Raw genomic sequence first — 24,072 nt, forward strand, 5'->3', positions numbered from 1 at the left:
TAAGCTTGTATTGACCTGGAAACTCCATGTGTATTGGCTAGGTTTCATAGAACTCAAAGACGTGAGCATGTCTCTAGAGGAGAAAAGTAAGTTTCAATCACACTGAGCCATGAACCTTATGAGCTACAATAATTATTGGCGTGGTAAGACATGCCCACTGGTGCACTAGTGGCGTGAACATCATGGGAGTAACCAAATGCTTTCTAATTTGTATTGAGGCCTAGTCTACAAGTCAAACCATATAGAGTCCACTATTGCTAATAACGGAACATATGGCTAGGAAGGTAATAGGCCATAGGGAATAACTTACTACAGTTGAAATGAAATTAGTGAGATGCTTTCTAAAGGCCATAAAATATATGTGAATTAAGGTCGGTATGTACTTTTTAGAAGAAATCTGGGTTAGGTAAGAGAAAGTTGCACAAATGCATGGAATTTATTTTGCAGAAAATTAAAGAGATGAATGGACATTAGAAGTGTAAAAATTATGTCAGATTTATTTTCTGAAGGAAAATGGATGATATGAAGTTATAGGCAATATGACCCAGTGATTGACAGGACGAGCCCTGGAATGAGGTAATTGTGGCATGCAGACAACTTCCTATTAGCCTGGAAGTGATAGTGGCAACAGGGTTCAAAGGAAGAAAAGACAAAACACGCAGGGTGTGTTTCAATTCCATAACTAGAAATGTAGAGATTAGTAAGGAATACTGCCAATACATCAGGGAAGTCAAAAGTTGAAAAGTGGTATAAAATTGAGCAGAATTTAAGACTGAGGTCTAACTTTCATGCCCTTGAATCAGGAACGTACCTCTTTTTTTTTTAATGCTCTCATTATGCATTTTATTTATTTTTTTTTATTAACTTGAGTATTTCTTATATACATTTCGAGTGTTATTCCCTTTCCCGGTTTCCGGGCAAACATCCCCCTCCCCCCTCCAATTCCTTATGGGTGTTCCCCTCCCAACACCCCCCCCATTGCCGCCCTCCCCCCATAGACTAGTTCACTGGGGGTTCAGTCTTAGCAGGACCCAGGGCTTCCCCTTCCACTGGTGCTCTTACTAGGATATTCATTGCTACCTATGGGGTCAGAGTCCAGGGTCAGTCCATGTATAGTCTTTAGGTAGTGGCTTAGTCCCTGGAAGCTCTGGTTGCTTGGCATTGTTGTACTTTTGGGGTCTCGAGCCCCTTCAAGCTCTTCCAGTTCTTTCTCTGATTCCTTCAATAGGGGACCTATTCTCAGTTCAGTGGTTTGCTGCTGGCATTCGCCTCTGTATTTGCTGTATTCTGGCTGTGTCTCTCAGGAGCGATCTACATCCGGCTCCTGTCGGTCTGCACTTCTTTGCTTCATCCATCTTGTCTAATTGGGTGGCTGTATATGTATGGGCCAAATGTGGGACAGGCTCTGAATGGGTGTTCCTTCAGTCTCTGTTTTAATCTTTGCCTCTCCCTTCCCTGCCAAGGGTATTCTTTTTCCTCATTTAAAGAAGGAGTGAAGCATTCACATTTTGATCATCTGTCTTGAGTTTCGTTTGTTCTAGGGATCTAGGGTAATTCAAGCATTTGGGCTAATAGCCACTTATCAATGAGTGCATACCATGTATGTCTTTCTGTGATTGGGTTAGCTCACTCAGGATGATATTTTCCAGTTCCAACCATTTGCCTACGAATTTCATAAACTCGTTGTTTTTGATAGCTGAGTAATATTCCATTGTGTAGATGTACCACATTTTCTGTATCCATTCCTCTGTTGAAGGGCATCTGGGTTCTTTCCATTTTCTGGCTATTATAAATAAGGCTGCGATGAACATAGTGGAGCACGTGTCTCTTTTATATGTTGAGGCATCTTTTGGGTATATGCCCAAGAGAGGTATAGCTGGATCCTCAGGCAGTTCAATGTCCAATTTTCTGAGGAACCTCCAGACTGATTTCCAGAATGGTTTTACCAGTCTGCAATCCCACCAACAATGGAGGAGTGTTCCTCTTTCTCCGCATCCTCGCCAGCATTTGCTGTCACCTGAGTTTTTGATCTTAGCCATTCTCACTGGTGTGAGGTGAAATCTCAGGGTTGTTTTGATTTGCATTTCCCTTATGACTAAAGATGTTGAACATTTCTTTAGGTGTTTCTCAGCCATTTGGCATTCCTCAGCTGTGAATTCTTTGTTTAGCTCTGAACGTACCTCTTGATTCCAAGAGTATTGTCCCCGTGAGCTCAGAACGGAGAAAAGAGGGTGAGCCTTGACTAGATGTGTATCATGTCTACTTTCTTCTGCTCTGTTAACTGCAGGAGGTGAAAGGTGGCTCACATTTCTAACTCTGGGAGGATTGAAGGACTAGTAAAGTTAGATAGATAAAATATCACATCACTTAGTTCAAATTTTTCACTTTTTACATACCTTAACAATTTATTTTAGGATACAAAGCAAGCACCTCAACATTTAGCCTTATAATCTTTCTAAAATGTGACGTAAAACCATCTTCTTTGAAGAAAATATAACAGTATATAGTTATAAGATGAAGAAAATTCTTACCAGCTTACAGAAACCTCCCCTCCTTCTGATCTCCTATGCGAGTTTTTGACACTCTACATAGAGACCAGGTTTATTCACTTACTCAAAGATCTAGGCTAAGGATTGGATCAACTATTATAGGGCAAACCAATAAGAGAGCATGCTATGTTTGCTAAAGTCACTCAAGACAACTAAAAAAAAAAGTGATCTTTAATCCTTCATAAAGACCTTTCTGAACTAATTTTAAAACTACTTGAGAATGTTTTAAAATAAACAATATTTTAAAATAAGGACTAAATATGCAGCTACATTGACGCTGCTGAATATATATTACCAATGAAAGTAAACTGTGTCAAATATATTTCTGTTCAGTTCTCTTGATGACAAATGGTAAATCTTCATGTTCTGGGCTAGGGAGATGTCTTAGTGGGTAAAGGGCTTGTTGTATAAGCATGAGACCCTGAATTTGAGTCCTTAGTATCTACTAACATCCTAGTATGGGGCTCTAAGCATTGCTGAAATAATAAATACCGAGTTCAGTGCAAAAAACTATCTCAAAAATTAAGGTAGAGTATGATAAAAGAAAAAGAGGAAAAATTCTAAGTTGACCTTTGATATTCAAAGGTTTATGAACAAGCTAGCACACCTGTACAAATACACCACACACACACACACACACACACACACACACGCACACGCACACACACACACACACCACACACACACACACACACACACACAATTCATGTCTGTCTTCAAGAACAAAAAATTCTTAGGGTTTACTTAGCTATTATACACCTATTTTTTTCACTTAAACCCTCATTTCTCAATATTTCTCCCTTGAGGAATCTACATGGAAATTTCCAGATCATAGTTTAGTCAAAAATGACAGAGTTTACAGAACATAATGAAGACATCTTTTCACACTAGCACACAATACCTAAGTGTCTTGGTTCTTTGAATATGCTTGGCCCATAGGGAGTGGTCTTGTTAGGGGAAGTATGTCACAGTGTGGGGTGGGTCTTGAAGGTCTCCTATGCTCAGGTCACCTATTATGGAAGAGAACCTCCTCCAAGCTGCCTGAACTACCTGCAGATCTCCTGACTACCTTCAGATCAGGATGCAGAACTCTAGGTGCCTTTTCAAGCACTGTGTCTGCCTAGACACAGCTGTACTTCCTGTTGTGATGCTGGTGGACTGAAGACCTGAACTTGTAAGCCAGTCCCATTAAATGTTGTCCCTTTTAAGGGTTGCCTTGGTCATGGTGTCTCCTCTCAGCAATGGAAACCCAAAGACAAATGTCTTATCCTAATTGTGACTTAGAACTCCCACTCAATAACAACAATCCCAGCCCGACAACAAAATCATTATCTCAAAGCAATCATTGAAGGTTAGCAAAATGGTGTCCTATGGAACAGTGGGTAAAGCTTCTCACACGTCCCTGGGACCCATTTCAATCACAACAAAGGAATTACCTACAGTAATTCCTAAATTTGTCTTCAGACAGTAAGCAAATGATCATGCATGATATAGCATTCCTATATAAACAAAGTTCAATAAATTTTATTATAAAAATATAATGAATTAGAAAACAAATGGAATTAACTAATAAAGACAAAACCCAATTTCGGTAAAATTGATATCAGAAAAATATAGATAAGACTTAACGCAAGTTTTTATTAAAGCGATAAGAAATAAAGTAAATACCAGTATTTCCATTGTGATTGGCTAGCATTGTGTAACAAGCCACTTTATCATTTGACGGCTGAAATAATAACCATTTTATTATTGAAATAACGTTCCAGGAAAAACAAGAAGGGATCTGTTGGGAGACATATCCTAGTCTAGTCTCACTCAGGAGAATTCATCTTCTGTCTGGCCTCACCTACAAGATTGATAATAATTTCACTCACATAAATGTGACAATAGTGGTTTATGGTCACAGGGAGAGCTAGAAGACCGTGAATCACCTGTGTGCAATCCATTCTCTGTGCTCCTGTACACTTCTCCCTTGGAGACTGATTACCTCGACTTCACTGTGGTTTAAGGATGCCATTCCTTTTAAAGACGGTGTCTGTGAAGTAGGTAAGCATTACTTCTTCCCTGAACACAGTTCAAAGTGTTCACAGAGCGCCCTGGGTCCAAAAGAAGGGACAATGAATCACACCTCAATCAAATGGTGTTAAATAATTTGTGGATTATTTTTTAATTTCCTAAACTATATGGTTTAAAAAATAATAATTTAACAAGAGATTAAAATATCTATGAAAAGTTAGAACTGAATATACATTAAACTGTCTAGACTACTCCTAGACCAGTAGTGTATGCAAAGATACAGAAACAGAGAGGAAATTTGAAAAAAATAAAAGATGATATCTATATGAAAGTTTTATCATGAAGAATTACACTCTGCTATGTTCATAGATCAATGTCTTGCTCAGCCATCATCAAAGAAGCTGCCTGCTGAAGTAGATGGGCTTAAATACAGAGATCTACAAGTGGCCAAGGTGCAGAGTGCGAGCCTTGGAGCACAGTAGTAAATGGTGTGACTCCATCAAATCCTTTCTCTCAGAGCTCAGGGTTCCAAGAAGCGGAGAAAGCAGAATACTACAAGAGCCAGGAAGGATGAAGAACACCAGAGAAACAAGGTCTTCTAACACAGCAAGACTGATGCACCTATTAACACCAGAGACTGAGGCAAAATGTACAGGGTGGGCACGGGTCTGTGCCCAGTGTGGATCCAGCACTAACAGGGCATCTGGGCTCAAGCTTCCATCCCTAACTTAGAAGCTATGTCCAGGTGATTACCACTCAGGAATGAAATGTTAGTTTTCTCCAACAGAATCACACTGCATAGACAAACCACTCTTAAGGTCAGGCCCCATGTTCAGTAAATACATGAGCAAAACAAAACAAAACAAAACAAAACAAAAACACCAACTCAATGGTATATACAAATTCTTTTTTTAATCTCATACTTTGTCTGGGCATTTATTTCTGTATCTTTTTTTTCTTACCCCACATGTCTTCTGCTTACATATTATGGTTTAGTATTTATGTATTTGGGGGGATTTCTGTACATGCCATTGTGCATGTCTCTTTGTATGTGTTTTGTAGGTTTCATCCTTTGTACTTACTTCTGCTTTGTTTGTTTGTTTTGTTGGGTTAGGCTTGTATAATATGGTCTCCTCCTCCTCCTATTCTGCTGCAGCTGCCTCCCCTCCTCCTCCTCCTTCTTAACGTCTGTTTTCCTATGAGATTTGGGTGGGTAACCTCATGAAGATCAGGGTAGAATTGGGGGCAGCACAACTATCAGAGAATATATTATATTAAAAAATCGATTTTTCAATTTTAAAAAGAATAATGGAAAAGGAAATTTCATTTTTCTTACAATTTAATGAATTAGTAGTTCATGAAGTGAACAAACAAATATCAATAGTATGTATGGACACAATATGAAAGAGTCTATGCACAACAGCAAAAGGCTTTAAAAATAAATAAATAAATAAATAAATAAATAAATTCCGAAGAGCTCTTAAGATAAACACAAGACATTTGATAAATGGAAAACTCATATTTAGGGGTTAAAAAAACCCTCAATATCAAAAATAAAAAGAACTTTCCCCTATATTCATGTATGTGAAACTTATGGGGTTTTAAACCCCATAGGAAGAACAGCAATATCAACCAACCAGACCCTCCAGAGCTCCCAGAGACTAAACCACCAACCAAAGAGTACATATGGAGGGACCCATGGCTCCAGCCACATATCTAGCAGAGGATGCCCTTGCTGGACATCAATATGAGGAAAGGCCGTTGGCACTGTGAATGTTCAATGCCCCCATGTAGGGAGAAAGCCAGGGCAGGGAGATGGGAGGGAGTAGGTGAGTGGCTGGGTGGGGGAACAGTCTCATTGAGGGAGGGAGAGAGGGGAAGTAATAGGGGACTCCAGAGGGAAAATCAGGAAGGGGGATAACATTTCAAATGCAAGTAAAGAAAATATGCAATAAAAAAACCCTCAGTATCAAAAATATAAAGAACTTTCCCTACATTCATATATGTGAAACTTATATAATACATATATGAATATGTATGATATATGTATAAATTTGTATGTATATAAATTTATACATAGTGTTTATATGTAATAACATGAAATTTCTATGCAACATATAGAGCATATCATACATTTCATAATTATAAACTTATTAGTAAAAAATAACATGCTTATTATTACTGTTCATTTTGTTTGTCCACTTGACATAATGTATAACTTTTGGCAATGGATTCTTAATGAGAAATTGTCTATTGTAAGTTGGATATGACTGTAGGGATTTTCTTAATTTGCTTGAATGAGTTTGGACAACTGACTGTGAACATAGCCTACACCATTTCATGGGCTTGGCTCTGGACCAAATCAATAGGTGGGAGTCAGCTGAGCATTAGTATGGATTAAACCACTGCTCTCTACTCCTGACTGGATGTTCTGTGGCTATCCGGTTCAAGTTCCAGACCTTTGGATTTCCTCACAGCCATCAACCGTTAACCTGGAAGTGTAACCCAAATAAATCTTTCCCTTAAGTTGCTTTGATTTAGTATTTTATCACACGAAGAGGAAATAGAATTAATTAAAACAGTCTTACTTAAAATACCATTTGTTTCTATTTCCTAAAGCATGGCCAATCTATTTGTAGGTTCATGTGAACATAAAGCTAAGCCATGATCAGAAAAGAGTGGGCATGGGGACTAAGAAGAAGGAAACATAATGGGGAAGATCGGGATTTGTGATATGAAAGCAAAAAGAAACAGAAGAAAAAGTCTATATACTGATTCGATTATATGTAATAACTTGGCATCAAAAAACATGTAAAATTAAATAAGATAAAGGGATGAGTTACTATGTTGGTCCACAATAAGTAAAAATGGACATATGAGAAAATAAAAGTTACCCACCAATTTATACTTATATTACACTCCAGGATACAAGTTCTCAAAGAACCAAACATTTAAATGCAAACTAAGAGCAGAGAGTTTTCTATTTTCTCGTTGAATTTCCCTAGCAGACGAAAAAATAATGTTCAACAAAGACAGCTGAGAAAAGTTCTTTTAAGAAGAAGCTGGTAAGCTGTGACAAAAGGCCCAGAGTGAGATAATGAAGAAAGGGAAATTCACAAGTAGGCATCACACGTGTCCCAAAATCTGACTGAGAAAATCACCTTGTAGACCAGAAACTCATAGTCCCAGATGCCAGCAGAGGCTCGGTTCAGGGGATATATGGAGGACTGGCTCTCTATTAGCTATGAAAAGAAACTATTGTCACATTTTATGGTCACTAACACAGCTTTCATGCTCGCTGAATGAAATGGAGAGGACAGCATGGTGTGACTGGAATTTAATAACCCCTGTGTGTAGTGTTCATATCAGGCCTGGATCAAGGGATGGGCTGGACGGACACGAGTCTGTTCAATGGAGCTGTTCTGCCATGACTGGAAAGCAGCAATTCTTATTTATAGAGCTCCAGTTTAATTAGTTTTGGAGGGAATCAGAAGCTTAACCTAATTGAGACTTTGTTAATGTAGGGTTAACACCGCAGGTGTCTTAAAGGAACAAAAGAAAGGCTCTTTCTTAAAAATAAAATGCACAGACAGAAAATTTTAAGCCCTTTCTTAAAAAGAAGGAACAACCCCCAAAACCCTTCTAAGACATTTTTAATTGGTTATTTCATTTATTTACATTTCAAATGTTATCCCTCTTCCTGGTTTCCCCTCTGCAAATCCCCATTTGATCTTCCTGCTTTTATGAGGGTGTTCCCCCTCCCATCCACCCACTCCTGCTTCACCATCCTAGCATTCCCCTATGCTGGGACATCAAGTATTCAGAGGGCCAAGGGCCTACCCTCCTATTGATGCCTTATGGGCCTCCCCTCCCACTCACTTTTACCAGGTAAGGTCATCTTCTGCTAATAAGCTTCTTATTAAATAGGGAGAATGATTAAAGGCAAAATATTACTGTTAGTGGAGCGTGAGAAAAACCTCACATTTCCATGGACAACATAAGTTCAAGGCAGCGAGTCAATAATGAACATGTATTAAAACAAATATATTCACAGTTCAGAGAAAGATAAGAAATTCAGACTGTGGGGCTGGAGATATGGCTCAGTGTTTAATAGCATTAAATGCTCTTCCAGAGGTCCTGAGTTCAAATTCCAGCAACCACATGGTGGCTCAAGACCATCAATAATGAGATCTGATGCCTTCTTCTGGTGTGTCTGAAGACAGCTACAGTGTACTTCTATATGACAAATAAATAAATCTTAAAAAATTCAGGCTCACTTCTAATCAGCAATGAGGCGATTCCTTTGTAAAGCTTGGTAAGGTTCTTAATGAAAAAGAAAAATCTAACTTTCACTGAAAACAAAACCAGGAAACAGAAAGTAATATTCTGTCCAAATGATCTGAGTTGATGCTGATAAAGTCTCAAAAAAAGGAGGGTGGGATATATTTTGTAAATAGAATATATATATATATATATATATTAGAAGATTAGAAGATTAGAATTATTGATAAGCGGGCATAGCTAGCCAATAGGAAGAAAAAACTTGCCATGCCTCGGAGGCATACCAGAAAGACTTGGTTGCAAGGAATGGGACTTTTGAATCTGAGAGCAGGAGCCATTTGTTGGGATGTGTCCATCTCCACATTCACTGTCTAAGGGCTTAACTGGTGATACAGAGCAATCTAGCTGGAAATAGTATAAGGCCTGACTCATGAGAGACCTTCTTTGGGAGCCTCCAGTATAAAATTTAGAAGGGAAGAGAACAGATCTCTTTTTGCACCAAAACAAAGCTATTTACCACTGGATACTTTTAAATATTGAGTCTGCTAGAGTCCGATCATAGGAAGGGATTCTAAATTGAACTCTTTTTAAAAGTAATCTCTTTCATTCAAAATACATATTTTGGGGAGTTGGAAGTGAATGTAACGCATATTTTGAAAGTGTTAAAGTAAAAATAAGTATATTTTAAAATATGGATTTGTATAGCAATCTCTACTGAGTTGAAACACTTCACTTGTGGACTCCCTCGAGACCCAGAAAGTAAACAAATGTCACAGATCTGTAAAAACTGAAAGTTACAAAATGTATAAGGAATCCTGTCAACATTATAGAAGCAGCAAACAAATGGAGAGAGAAGAGCCTGAGAAACCCAAATGCCTTTAAGAGGCCCTGACTGGTGGAGAGCCTGAAAGTCTTGCAGAGATCTAAGACTCTATCAGGAGTTCTCGTCTCCTGTGCTTAGTGAGGTTTACAGAGATGAGGCTGCTTATGGGTCAGGTCTGCTCCTGTTAGTAACTCTTCATCCATACTCCTGGAGCAACCCCATAAACACATTGGTTTGCCAAGTTAAACTCTGAAGCAATGGTTACTTTATTAAGTCTTCTGTTCCCTATCTAGAATAAGTCGACATGTGTGTAGTGTCTCCTTGGAAAAATAGACCCTATAAACTACATGCATGCATGCATTCATACATACACACATACACACACATGTATACATACATATGCATGCTCACATGAACTCTCATACACACAAACAGCTATTAGACATGAGCTATGTATCATATTGTGGTGATTTAGGCAAGACAGGAAAGTAACAACTTGATTTCAACACAATGAAGCTTAGCACTAGAAGTTGCCTTTTAAAAATAATACATTAAAGGTTGACGATCATTCCTTCCAATATAAAGAATACATGAGGAAGGCATACCTTGGTGATAGATAACAACTCTCTAATTGAACTTTCGTCTTGCTGGACAAGAGGGAAGCCATGCCTGGTACTGGAAATATAGCGAACTACTTACTCAGTGCTAGTGAAGTCGTGGTTATTGTAGGAGAATCTACAATCACTAATTTACAAAACCAGCATAAACCATAAGAACTATGCATAAATATTTGTCCTTATATCCACAGGTAAGTGTAATCTTTCCTCATGAAGGAAAACTCTCTTTGCAACATGGAGACTACTACTGAAGAGAGCAACTAATCAAAAGACAGAACTACAGAGCCCAATCCCCAGGGGTACATTTATAGAACACACTGGCCCCTAAGGTTTAGGTTATACTGCAGAAGCTGGGAGGAAAGATTGTAAGAACCAAAGAAAGGATCAGGGCAGTGGCTGAGACCGTCTCCTATGAGTTTCAGAAGCTATACACATAAAGTCTCACCAACATGACTGCTCAAGTATGAACTGAACAAGGATGACGCCAGAGGAGAGGACATACCAAGGAGAGGGGAGAAAAGCCCAGGAGTTCTCAACCCTCACAAATTACCTAACGTAACTCATAACTCAGGAAAGCTGAAAACAAAGCAGAGACCTTTCTATGGAAGAGCACAATAGTTGTCCAGTTCTAAACACTGAAAGTACACACACATGTAGCATTAAATGGTTTGGACAGGTAATATTTGGGAATATATACATTTATACATCTATACATTTGTATTCCAAATAGTGAGCAACAAAAGGGGCCATGAACTTGAAGGAGAACTGCAGGGATGCATGGGAGTGTTTGGAGAGAGCAAAGGAAAGGGAGAAATGTTGTAATTAAACTATCATCTCAAAAACTAATCCTCTGCATGAGGATTATATTGTTCTGAAAGTGCTAGCCTAGAGGGTAAACAGAAAGAAAAGAATGCAACATGCAAGCATGTCAAACAGGAGATAAATTGCTCGTTCTAGATGCCATGAGTTTTCAGGCTTGACATTTTTAAGGAGATTCTACAAAATAATAATAATAATAATAATAATAATAATAATAATAATAATAGAACAAGTATAAAAATAATATTGAAACCAGGAATGGCTAGGTATGAGATTGATATTCTGAAAACAGTAGACTTCAAGAATTACAATAATGTAAACTTATTAGGGAGAAAAGGACAAGTTACAACATTTAGAGGGAAAGCACTAAAAGATGTGTGGAGAAAATCTTCTAAACTCATGATTAAAAATAACCCGTAGACACAGAAGAGCCGGGGTGAGAATTTCATGACTTTATTCCTGATGCTGTGGTAAAACAGCCTAACAGGAAACAACCTAGAGGCAGAGAGGGTTTGTTGGTTTCACAATGCCAAGTCCTGGTTCACTGCTGCAGAGACATCAAAGAACTGAAAGCAGCTGTCAATCACAGTCAAGAACAGAGAAAGAAAAACCCCAAGGAGGCTTGCGCTCACACAGCTTTCTCCACACTGATTTTGTTCAAGACCCCTTGCCTTACCTAGGGAATGGTGCTTCCCACAAAGTCTGCATCTTGTTACATTAGTTAATAATCAGGACAATCCCCTGCAGACATTTCCATAGGCCACTAAAATCTAGATAATCCATAATAAAACTCTTCTCAGGCAATTCTGGGTTGCATCAAGTTAACAGATCAAACTATTCAAAAGAAAAAGGGCATGATGTATGTAAGTTAACTTAATTCAGAAAAGCAAAACCAGGACCATATTAAAACTGGATATAAAATTAAATTAATTAATTATATTAATGTGGCTACATTAATATAGAGCTTTATGCACTGCGAATCTTCAATGTATGTTCTAGAGACATATCTGTATATATAAATTTTACAACATTTGTGAAAATTATAAACAAACATAATTTGTTTGCCTCAAAACAATGCACCCCTTAATCATCAAACCTAGGACACTTTTGTTTGCAAAATCAACTCTCTATAAATAGGACAACGTTTAGTAAATATGGTATTTACATGAATACCATGTATCTTATATATTTGTTTGATAATTATATTCAAGATATGTCACTTGAACAACTTGAAATTACATCCCAGATAATATACTAATGACACATTTAATCCTTAAGGTAAAATAAGTACTTATAAAATTGCCTGTTGCTACATAAAATAATACTAAGAAAGAGTACAGAGAAATAATGCCAAGCCAAATTCTGCCCTAAATAGGGAACAAGGCTCTAAACTTCAATGAGGACAACCTTTTATCATTACCTCATTTAAATAAATAAATCTGAAATGTTTGAACTAAGTAGTCAACACTCTCCCCACAACTTTAAATCATATTCCAAAGGCCTTTAAAAGTATAGAGCTAGTCCTCCTCGTCTTTCACGGTCTCCACTCCAAAGTCTTCTTTGGTTTCATGTAGTTTGCATATTTCTAGGTAAATTGTTTCGATGCATATTATAACAGCCTTCCTTAGCTCAATTTTAAAATCCTTAGTTTTATGTTATATCTTTAAATTTGCTAATGCATGATGTCACTTTTATAATTTTGGAATCATATATACACTTCATAACACCCTTTAGCACAACTTATTAAATGATTTTAGCTGCTTTCCAAAAGGTGGCAAGAATGTCTGTAGTTACATGTTTTATGTTGTTTTGTTTTTTAATAAGAATTGAAAGTGAAAATCAGTAGGAGACGGTAACTATGGAGAATTTCAGCTACAAATCCTGTCATTTATTCTTGCCTGAAACAGTGGAGCTGTTGGCCAGAAAGTGGCCATTACAGAACCATGAGGTAGCAATATGGAGTGCTCAAACCGCATTCAAAAAATAATGAACAGATATGTTGACAGTAACCACAGTTTGAAACCACCAATTAACCTGGAACCAAATATTTTCCAGTTCATGTTAGATCAGAAAAGCAAAAACCAATTTAGATTTACTCAATTAGTTCTAGTTTCTTTGACATTAGCACGAATTTTTTCCTAAGTGAATACAGATAATATGCGGTCTTATTTTACATTGTAGGGACAACAGATACCTGTTGGTACACCAATATCTTTATGCATGGAATCTTTCCACTAAAGCAGAGGCTTCCCAGATTTCATTTTTCAGCATATGCCACACATTTTTTCATTGTATCTGGTAGGTGTGTTTTGGAGAATCCCACTCTGTAAACCCAGGCTGCCCTCGAACTTACTCTGTAGACTAGTCTATCCTAAAATTCACTATGTAGTTCAGACTGACTTCAAACTTGCAGCAACCCTCCTGCCTCATCATTACCAAGCACTGTGACTTTATGGTACGAACAAGTCCTAGAATCACATCAGAATTTTCTTTTTGAGGAAAGATTCACAAAAAATATAAGCATCATTTCATAATTTGACTAGGAATAGACAGAGACCTCCTTTTTAAAGTGTGAAAAGATGGTTGATTTTCCCCTCTGTTCTGTATAACTCATCCCTGGATATAATTCAGCTAAACCAAGAGAGCATACTTATTTTTAATTTATGGATTTTTTCTACGATGAACATATATCCAAAGAGAGTAATTTTCAAGAAAATTCTCACATATATTTCCCCATAGACCAAGAAATGGGGGCAAGCAAACAGAAACAAAAACCCTACATGTCGCACCTTGTGCAGGCGATTTTGAATTGCCTGCTTGACGCAACATAGAATCATCCAAAAGTAGTTTAAGGAGGAACTGTTCAGATTGCCCTGTGGGTATGACTGATAGAGATGGTTTTGATTGTTAATTGGAGGAGGAAGACTTGGGTCATCATGGTCAGCACCGCTTGCCAGGCATGGGTGGGAGCAGCAAAAGAATAGAGGAAAGAAGGTGAGTATGCAAGCAAGCAGTCAAAAGACCCATGCATGCATGCATTTATTCTGTCCCTACTCCTGACTCTGAACATGGTACCCCAAGTTCCTACCTTGACTGATGATGAAGTATGATCTAGAATTTCTTCCCTATTTGGGGAAAGGTGAGTGTATTTCATTCTGGCAATGACAACGAAAACTTAATTAGAACATACGTTCCCCATTCCTCCATAATAAATCAGAATGAATACATTTTGCTTTGAACAGAGCTGTTTTGTTCTTTCCTGATACTTATCACTGTTTGAATCCAGTCAACAATGCCAAGTTCGTTTTACTGTCTATTTGTAAAATACATTCAGTGAACAGTCTAGGTCCTGATGTTCCAGAAAGACTGCTGTCCTTTGGAGGTACTTTTGCTTCTGCATTGTTTATGAAAAATTCAAACCCAAGTAGTTGCAGGGTGGCCTACCTTGATGTCCTGATTGGGATTTTGTTGTTCTTATAAAACACCATGACAAAAAAACAGTTCTGTGGAGAAAAGGGTCTGTATCAGCTTATACTTCCAAGGCACAGTCCTTCATTGGACAAGTCAAGGCAGTAACTTGGGCAGGAACCAAAATAAGATATCCCCTTCTCCAGACCTGATTGATTGATTGATTGATTGATTGATTGATGGATGGATGGATTATATAGCCCAGGCATATCTGTTTAAGGGTAGCAGGGGCAACAGAAGCTAGGGGTCTCCTATCACAAATTAGTGATCAAGGAAATGCCACCACAGACATGTCCACAGATCAATCTCACCTGAACAATTCCTCATCGAAGTTTCTCCTCCAAGGTGACCCTAGCTTGTGTTGAGTGGCAACATATATTTACCAATGCACTCGTTGCATGGAAAGGTTGCACTGCTTTGGTGCAGATGGCTTGCAGCAATAATTCCTGAACTTGAGCACATCTCTTCCATCACGAAAATAAAACTAGACCTTGTGTGTGTGCACCCCTGTATTCGTCATGAAGCAGGAAGGGAAAGACTGAATGAAGGTGTCTGAGCTGCTGTGAACCTGTGGGGATCTTTCCACCAATGGAGTATCTATCATTAACTAGGTCGGTAATTAATTGAGTTATGCTTACACAAAGAAAGTGGTGTCACCAAAATATTCACCACCTGCCGGAATAACTTTTTCTTTAAACCTAAAATATGCATATGTAACCTACCTAGGATGTAGGGACTTATGAGTGAAGAGAGTAGCTATATGATCACTCAGTATGTGAAATGTGTCTTCTACATAGGAAAACTAGAACATTCCAAGTATGTTGCAATAAAGTGTGCATCACTTTAAAGAGAAATTATTTACGAAGTACCTCTACTGTGAAATGTTGAGAGTATTCCACTATTGTTTCTGTACTTTGGCTTTAAGGAGCTAGTAAGTTTACATGGAGGATTTAGGCTATTTAAGTATCTTACTGTGGGCAATGTATATTTGTGTGAGTGATTATTAATATCTTAGTATGTGAGTATGTGAGATATGTGTAGCTATTCTTCATGCTTGAGAGTGTGTGCTTTGATGTGTGAGGCTGTGAGAACACAATTGTGTGTGTGTACAAGTGAACATATGTGAACTTCCTTTTTCTATGTATAAATAGAACATTATGTATGTGTGTGCTTGTGTACCGATGGGCCGACGAACTGGGATAGGTATTAACATCTTGCTGAATCTATGCTTTGTCTTTATTGACACAGTTCAAGTTTTTCCCATACAAAAGACTGCTAAAACCTACCATCACTTTTAGGGGCTCCATGACAATTTCATTAGTGATGTAGAAAACCCAGTAAGTGTAGTGTGTGGTGTGTGTGTGTGTGTGTGTGTGTGTGTGTGTGTGTGTGTGTAATTTGGTTTTACACTTATTTCTGCTCATGACTATTTTGCATGTGTGTGAGGAGTTTGTTGGTAGGAATGGGCAGTCACATGGTGCGTGTAGAGGCAAGCCCTCTCTTTCATTACTCTGCCTTATTTCCTAATGACAGTCTCTCACCCAATCTACAACTGGGCACTTAGGCTAAGCTGCCTAGGCAAAAAATAACCTGGAGATGACCTGCCTCTCCCCTGCTAAACCAGAATAACAAACATGCACAGCTAAACTTCCCTTTACGTAGGTCTTGGGTATTCAAACTTAGAGTTTCCACCTTGTGCAGCTAACCCTGCAAGCCATCTCTCCGGCCTCATAGTACTTTTAGTTAGAACATGTTTCACAAAAATAACTGACTCTTAAAAATATCAAATGCAAATAATCTGTTAACTGCTTCCCAGTTTCTAAATGAAATATATGCAAAGGAGCTCTGTGCTTACAGATAGGTTTTGGCAAAAGTAGAATAAAATAAAATAAAACAAAATAATATCTGAGGCTCTCATAAAATAAAACTGGAAATACCATCATGACCCAGCTACACCATTCCAGAGCATAATCCCAAAGGACTGCCAGGCATAGAATTCCTACATATACATGTTTAGCAATGCTCTGTTCACACTAATTAGAAAATGGAAACAGCCTAAATGTGTATCAGTAGATGAGTGGATGATAACACACAAACACACACACACACACACACACACACGCACACGCACACGCACACGCACACACACGCACACACACCTGCAGTCAGCCACAGAGTTAATGAAAATGGATGTAAATGGAAAACATATTAAGTGAGGTCACATGACTCAAAACAAAGAATTATGCTTTCTGAAGATACGTTTCCACTCACTGCAAAGCATATCTACATGGTGAAGACCAGGAAACTAGAAGAGAAACAGAAGACTGGAAAATGAGAGGCTTTAAGGAAGTGCAGTTGGAAAAGACAATGGAACAAAGTTGAAGAGTAGAAGACAACTTGAAAGGGTGAGGTAGGGGAGGAGGAAGTAGACGAATGCAGGTGGTAGGGTGCTAGGGGGTGGGAATAAAGTAGAGAGAGATATGCAGGGGTAGGGTAGGGTGCCGGCACAATAGGGAATGGGGGGGATAAAATTTGAAGGGGGCAGGGTGGGGTGCTGGTGTGGGAGGGAGAGAATCAATAAATCAAAATATGTATTATGATATCACATAGAAGCTGGCCATTTTGTCAGCTCAATGAGGAGATAAAATAAGGGTTTTTTAATTGAGTTTAAACAGAAAGGAGATTTAAGCATCTTAATATTGGCACTATGTTTTTGTTTATATGTTCTATTTGGGGTTTTCCATTTTGGGTTTTTTGGGGGGGTGGATTCTAATTGCATTTTTTATTTACATTCTAAATGTTATCCCATTTCCTGGTTTCCCCTCCAGAAACCTGTTATCCCACCCACCCTGCTTCTATAAGGGTGCTCCCTCACCCACCCACTCATTCCCTCCCACCTTCCTGCCCTGACATTCCCCTACACTGGGACTTCAAGCCTTGACAGGACATTGATGCTTGACAAGGTCATCCTCTGCTATACATGCAGATGGAGCTAGAGGTCCATCCCTGTATTCTCGTGGGATGATGGTTTAGCCCACGGGAGCTCTGGGGTGTCTTGTTGGTTGATACTGTGATCTTCCTATGGGGGTTGAAAACCCTTTCAGCTCCTTCAGTCCTTTCTCTGACTCCTCCATTGGGGACCTAGTCCTCAGTTCAATGGTTGGCTGTGAGCATCCACCTCTGTATTTGTAAGGCTCTAGCAGAGCCTCTCAGTAGACATTTATGTCAGGCTCCTGTCAACACGTACTTCTTGGCATCTGCAATATTGTCTGGGTTTGGTGACTGTATATGGGATACATCCCCATGTGGGACAGTCTCTGGATTTCTTTCTTTCTTTTTTAATTGCTTCCCAAAAACTATGCTCCAGAGAATTTGGCTGTGAACGGAAGAACACCAGGGTCCTTGAGAATGTATACTTATCATTCACTAACTCTAGCAGTTTTATTTTGAAAACACCAAACTAAAACAATGGTAATCAACTGCACCTTCCTTTTTCTGGATTGCACTTTGTCACCTATGCCTTCATTTCACCAGAAGGAAATCCTCCAAGATAACTGGTCTTTTTTACTGTTCCCCCAAGAACCACTGGTAGGAAGCCTCTTCTAAGGAGCACATCTTTTCGTGGGAAGAATAAGTCATCAGAACACCAACTCCCATCACCCCTTGGTTCAGGAGGCCCACACAGTTCGCAGATCCTCTCGTTGGCCTTAACTTCATGGCCAGATTCAGTCCTGCTCAATTAATTTGATGCTCTGGTAGTGACACGGGAAGTGCTTTCTTGCTAACCACCACCTTTCTAGGGCTATGAGGAGAAACTTAAAACTGTCATTTTTCTCATGCTATTTATACATTGTGCCGTTGCCTTTGGATCTTTACTGAGAGGAAAGAATGTGTAAGAATCTCCTTCAAAACTCCACTCAAAACCTGAGATGAAACTTCGTACAATCTCCTCCTCACAACTACCTGGTGAACTCATTAGCTCATCTATTTCTACCCGGGGATTATAATGAGAGAGTAGGCCAATAATGCTTCTTTTTGCATGAAAACACAAAATGATGAGCTTACCATTCTTTGCTATGAGATTCTGCTTTTCTACCTATTTCTACATGGATGAGAAAACTGACAAGTACTAATAATGCATGCATGTGCTATTAGTCAACCTATATGATCCATTTATATCCATAGATATTATGAACCATGGTTTTTATTACACAAAGCATTTCTCCTTGAGAAATCATCCTTCTTTCACGGTTTCCAAATCCCCACTGTGAAATGCGAAAGCTAGTTTTTAATGTTTTTTTTTCCCTCCCTGCACATTTTAGTATGGCGCCTTCCATAGCAAGAACCAATTAATCATTCTTACTGAATAAAAAAGGACAATAGGCAAGAAAAATGATTGTGAGCGAAAATGAAACATGTCACAATATAAAAAGATCCTCAGTTTAAAATGAAAATTGCTGAAGAAAATAAACCCAAAGACAAAAGGCTTCGCCTTCCAGGTGCCAGCATAGTTGTGGTAGCTGGGGGCCTCCAGAGCCTCAGAGCCAAAAGCAGAAAGAGATTTATTATAGGCAATTGGCTGGCTCTGTTATGGAGTCTATGGAGTCCTGGACCTGCCATCTACAAACTAGAGATCCAAGAGACGTGGTATTGTTGTTCTATCCATGTTTAAGTTCAGGAGAACATACATTTGCAGGAACAGCAATTTTCTAACGAGTCATTATACACAACAGTGAAAAACATTCCTTTCTCTTCTACCCCTTAATTCCAGGACCTGGGAACCCTTGTGGGAAAACATGTCCATGTGAAATGTTGGTTCAGCACAGGTAGTCTCAGAGAAGACATAAACCAAATCAGCAAAGCACTGTCACTCAGATGGGACTGTAAGTCAGTTCTCAAGTGCTTTGCCTTCTGACAAGCTGTCTGTTGGAAGATGCAGAGAACATGACCAGATATAGGGAACATGATCAAATGAGAGGAGCCTAATGATGCCCAAAACTCATAATGAGATATAGGTAGAATGATAGAACATCTGGGGCATGAGAAGCATGTGCCAAGTTTTACACTACTTTGGTTCTGAAATGAGTTATGTGACCATATTGAATGCCGCATGGAGAACCATGACGATAGATGATATCATAAAGGCAGTTTGCACAGAAGCATTGTGTGCAATGTCCATCCATTATCCAGAATAAATGCTTACACCGGTAGAAATAGAACACATCCACTTCCCAGATAAAACTGATTTACCATAATCATCTTCCCCTGTAGCTGGCAGATTTCTCCAGACAACAGTGCCTGGTATAGGATACAGGGCTGAGCTTGTAGTAGGGGCTATTCCAGGTTGACTACAGTAAGTCAAAGACCATGTCTCTAAGCGTACACATAAACTCCACTGTGGTTACAACTGACCACTTGGCTCACGAGATCATTACCTAATTACATGGAATTTTGCAGAAATAAAGAGAGCAGGTTGTCCTATTCTCTTGGCTGCAGAAATCTTCCTCTGCCAACATGAATGTCCACATGTTGTACAGATATCTTCACTACTTTCTTATCTTTCAGAAAAGTCAATGGGATTCTCAAATTTCATTAGCACCAATTTCCCATTTTTATTCTTCCAAACCACTAGACACAGCTCAGAATTTGTATAGACTTAAAATCCAGGCATCTCTCCTCTTCAGCCAACTGAATAGAGTTGCCCTTCCTGAGTTCTGGAGTGTGGTGTGTTTGTCTTTCCCCTCACTTCAGATATATCCCATTGGATATTTGTGTTTCATGTAAAAACATCTGTAATTGAGCCTGATTTTTCTCTTCATAGTGCCACTGGCCATAAGACATTACCCATGAAGCTGTAAATGTAGATCAGAAAAAGCAGAACAGCAGGGACATATACTGAGGCATTGGAAACCTTCAATATGCATCTCTTACCTACGTTCTCAGAACCTGCTTGGGTCAAATCAACCTAATTTCCCTTCTTAATGATAGATGGATGTCATGAAATCCAATTTTATGACTTAATGGGACATTTGACAATTCAGGATGGACCACTGAGGTTTCACCATAGCATGGTGAGTCATAATTAAGCACACATTATCTACTAAGGTCCAATAAGAAGTAATTGAGTCAAGGTCATTGACTAACAGGGCAAAAGTCAAAGATGGACCAAGGAAAGCTAAATGTATGACCTATGCGTGAACAGCACTTCTTAAGCAGCAGTGATCATCATCATCTTCACCATCATCACCACCACCATCACCATCATCATCATCATCACTGGGGTTGTACCAGAGAGCCAGATACAGGGCCTGTGGGCTTCCCATTGGTGCTATCTACCACATACCCAGAGAACTAAGCAACCTCAAAAAAATTAGTGGAGGATTTGCAGAAGCCTGACTATACTTCCCATAAAAGCCTTCAAATAAAGCTCAGCAGAGAAACCTCTATGGGTTCTCTGATCTTTTGAACACAATTACTTTGCTTACTCAGTGTCCCTGCCCTTTATGTCTCATCCATGTGAAAGAAAACAAACTCCAGAGACCTTGGGGCACGGACTGTTGATTTTTTTCCTAATTCTTCTTTTGTTTCATTTTGTTTTTTAATTTGTTTACAATCCAGCTATCTAGCCCATTGCCCTCCATCCTGGTTCCCCCTTCCACAGTTCCTCATCCTTCCCTTCTACCCCATTTCCAAGAGGATGTTCCCTATCCCCACAAGCCACTCTACTGGAACCTCAAGTCTCTCTAGGCATATCTTCTCCAACTGAGGCCAGACCAGACAGTCCTCTGCTTTCCAGTCAGACCAGCTCCTGAATGCTGGCTGTTTTGGGGCTCAGTGTCTCTAAGTTCATGGGGATCCAGAAAGGTTGAGACTGCTGGTCTCCCTATGCAGTTGCCCTCCTCTTCAGTTTCTTTCAGAAGAAAATTCAACATTAGGGGTCTCCAACTTCAGTCCAATGGTTAGCTGTAATTGTAAGTATCTGTGTCTGTCTCAGTCAGTTGCTTGTTGGGACTCTTGGAGAAAAAGTTGTGCTAGGCTCCTGTCTCTAAGCAAACTATAGCATCAGTAAAGTGTTAAGTTGGAGCCTGTCACTGGACCTCCTTTCCCTCAGTCTCTTCTCCATTTTTGTCCCTGCAGTTCTTTTATAGGAACAATGCTGTCAGAAATTTTGACTGTGGGATGGTAACCCCATCCCTCCACTTGAAGCCCTGTCTATCTTCTGGAGGTGGATTCTCTCCACCATTGGGTATTTTATCAACTGTTACTCCCATTGAGTCCTGAGAGTATCTCACCTCCAAGGTGCCTGATATTTTCTACAGGGTCTCTCCATTTCCCACTCCCGAGGTTATGTACTTCTCTTCATTGTGCTGGACTTCTGGCATCAATATTGTTTCCCCTAGCCCAGCCAATTCCTGTTCCTGTTCCAATTTTCTCCTCCCCAATCCCATGAAGGTCCCTCCCTCCTTTTGTCTCCAGAGACTATTTACTTTCTCCTTCTACATGGTGTTGAAGTATCCTACTTGGGCCTTTCTGCTTGTTAAACTTCTCAAGTTTTGTGGGTTGTACCCTAGGTATTCTGTACTTTTTGGTTAATATTCTCTAATCAGTGAGTACATATCATGCATGTTCTGTCTATGTTGCCTCACTCAGAATGGTATTTTCTAGTTCTATTTGTTTGACAACAAAACTCATGATGCCCTTATTCTTAATAGCTGAATAGTATTCCATTATGTAAATGGACTACAATGTTTGTATCCATTCTTTCTTTGAGGGACATCTGGGTTTTCCAACTTCTGGCTATTATAAATGAACATAGTGGTATGTTCTTGTGGTATGGTGGAGCATCTTTTGAGCATATCCCCAGGAGTGGTATAGCTGGGTCTTCAGGTAGAGCTATTTCCAGTTAAGGAACCTCCAGATTGATTTCCAGAGTGGTTGTACCACTTTATAATCCCATGAGCAGTAGAGAAGTGTTCTTCTTTCTCCATATCCTCTCAAGCATGTATTGTCACTTGAGTTTTGATCTTTGCCATTGTGATTGGTGTGAGATGAAATCTTAGGGTGATTTTGTTTTGCATTTCCCTGGTGACTAAGGACTTTGAATATTTCTTTAAATGCTTCTCTGCCATTCAAGACGTAAAATCTTCTGTTTAGCCCTGTGCCCCATTTTTCAATCGGGCTATTTTATTTATATTTTTTGGAGGTTAGCTATTTGAATTCTTTAAGTATTTTGAATATTAGCCCTATGTTGAATGTGAGGTTACTGAATTTTTCCCTATCTGTAGGTTGCTAATTTCTCCTATTGACTGAGTCTTTTCCTATAGAATCTTTTTAGTTTCATGAGGTCCCATTTATCGATTCTTGATCTTGGAGCCTGAGTCATTAGTGTTCTGTTCAGGAAATTTCTCTGTGCCAATGAGTTTGTGTTTTTTTCCTACTTTATCTTCTATTGTACTGAGCACATTTGGTTTTACATTAAGATCCTTAGTCCACTTGGATTTGAGCATTGTACAAGGCAGTAAATATGGATCTATTTTCATTTTTCTACATACAGACTGACAGTTACACCTGCACCATTTATTGAAGATGTGTAATTTTTCCATTGTATGCTTTTGGCTTCTTTGTCAAAGATCAAGTGTCCACAAATGTGTGGGTCTTCTATTCCATTGATCAACCTGTCTGATTCTGTACAAATACCATGCAATTTTTATCACTATTGTTCTGTAGCATATCTTGAAGTCAGAGATGGTGATTTCCCCAGAAGTTGTTTTATTGTTAAGAATTTTTTTACTACCCTAAGAATTTTAAGGTTTTTTGGTTTTTGTTTTTCCATGTGAAATTGAGAATTGCTCTTTCCATGTCTGTGAAGAGTTGTATAGGAAGTTTGATGGGGATTGCATTGAAACTGTAGATTACTTTTGGCAAGATGGCCATTTTTACAATATTAATCCTGCCAATTCATGAGCATGGGAGATCTTTCCATCTTCTGAGGTCTTCTTTGACTTCTTTCTTCAGAGACTTGAGGTTCTTGTCATATATATATAATTCACTTGCTTCATTAGAGTTATGCCAAGATATTTTATACTATTCATGACCATTGTAAAGGCTGTTTCTTCCTTAATTTCTTTCTCAGCCTACTCATCCTTTGTGTAGAGAAAGGCTACTAATTTGTTTGAATTAATTTTATATCGAGAAGTTGTTTACCAGGTGTAGAAGTTCTCTGGTAGATTTTTTTAGAGTTGTTCATGTATACTATCATGTCATCAACAAATAGTGATATCTTCTGATTTGGATTCCTTTGGTCTCCCTTTGTTGTCCATTTGCTCTAGCTAGAACTTCAAGTACTATATTGAATAAACAGAGAGAAAGTCACCCGCCTTGTCTTGTCCCTGATTTTAGTGGGATTGTTTCAAGTATCTCTCCATTTAATTTGATACTGTATCTTGGTTTGCTGAATATAGCTTTTATTGTGTTTAGGTATGGGCCTTGAATTCCTAAT

Source organism: Rattus norvegicus, chromosome 20 (genome assembly GCF_021556685.1).
Source record: "Rattus norvegicus strain SHRSP/BbbUtx chromosome 20, alternate assembly SHRSP_T2T, whole genome shotgun sequence".
NCBI classification, from domain to species: domain Eukaryota; kingdom Metazoa; phylum Chordata; class Mammalia; order Rodentia; family Muridae; genus Rattus; species Rattus norvegicus.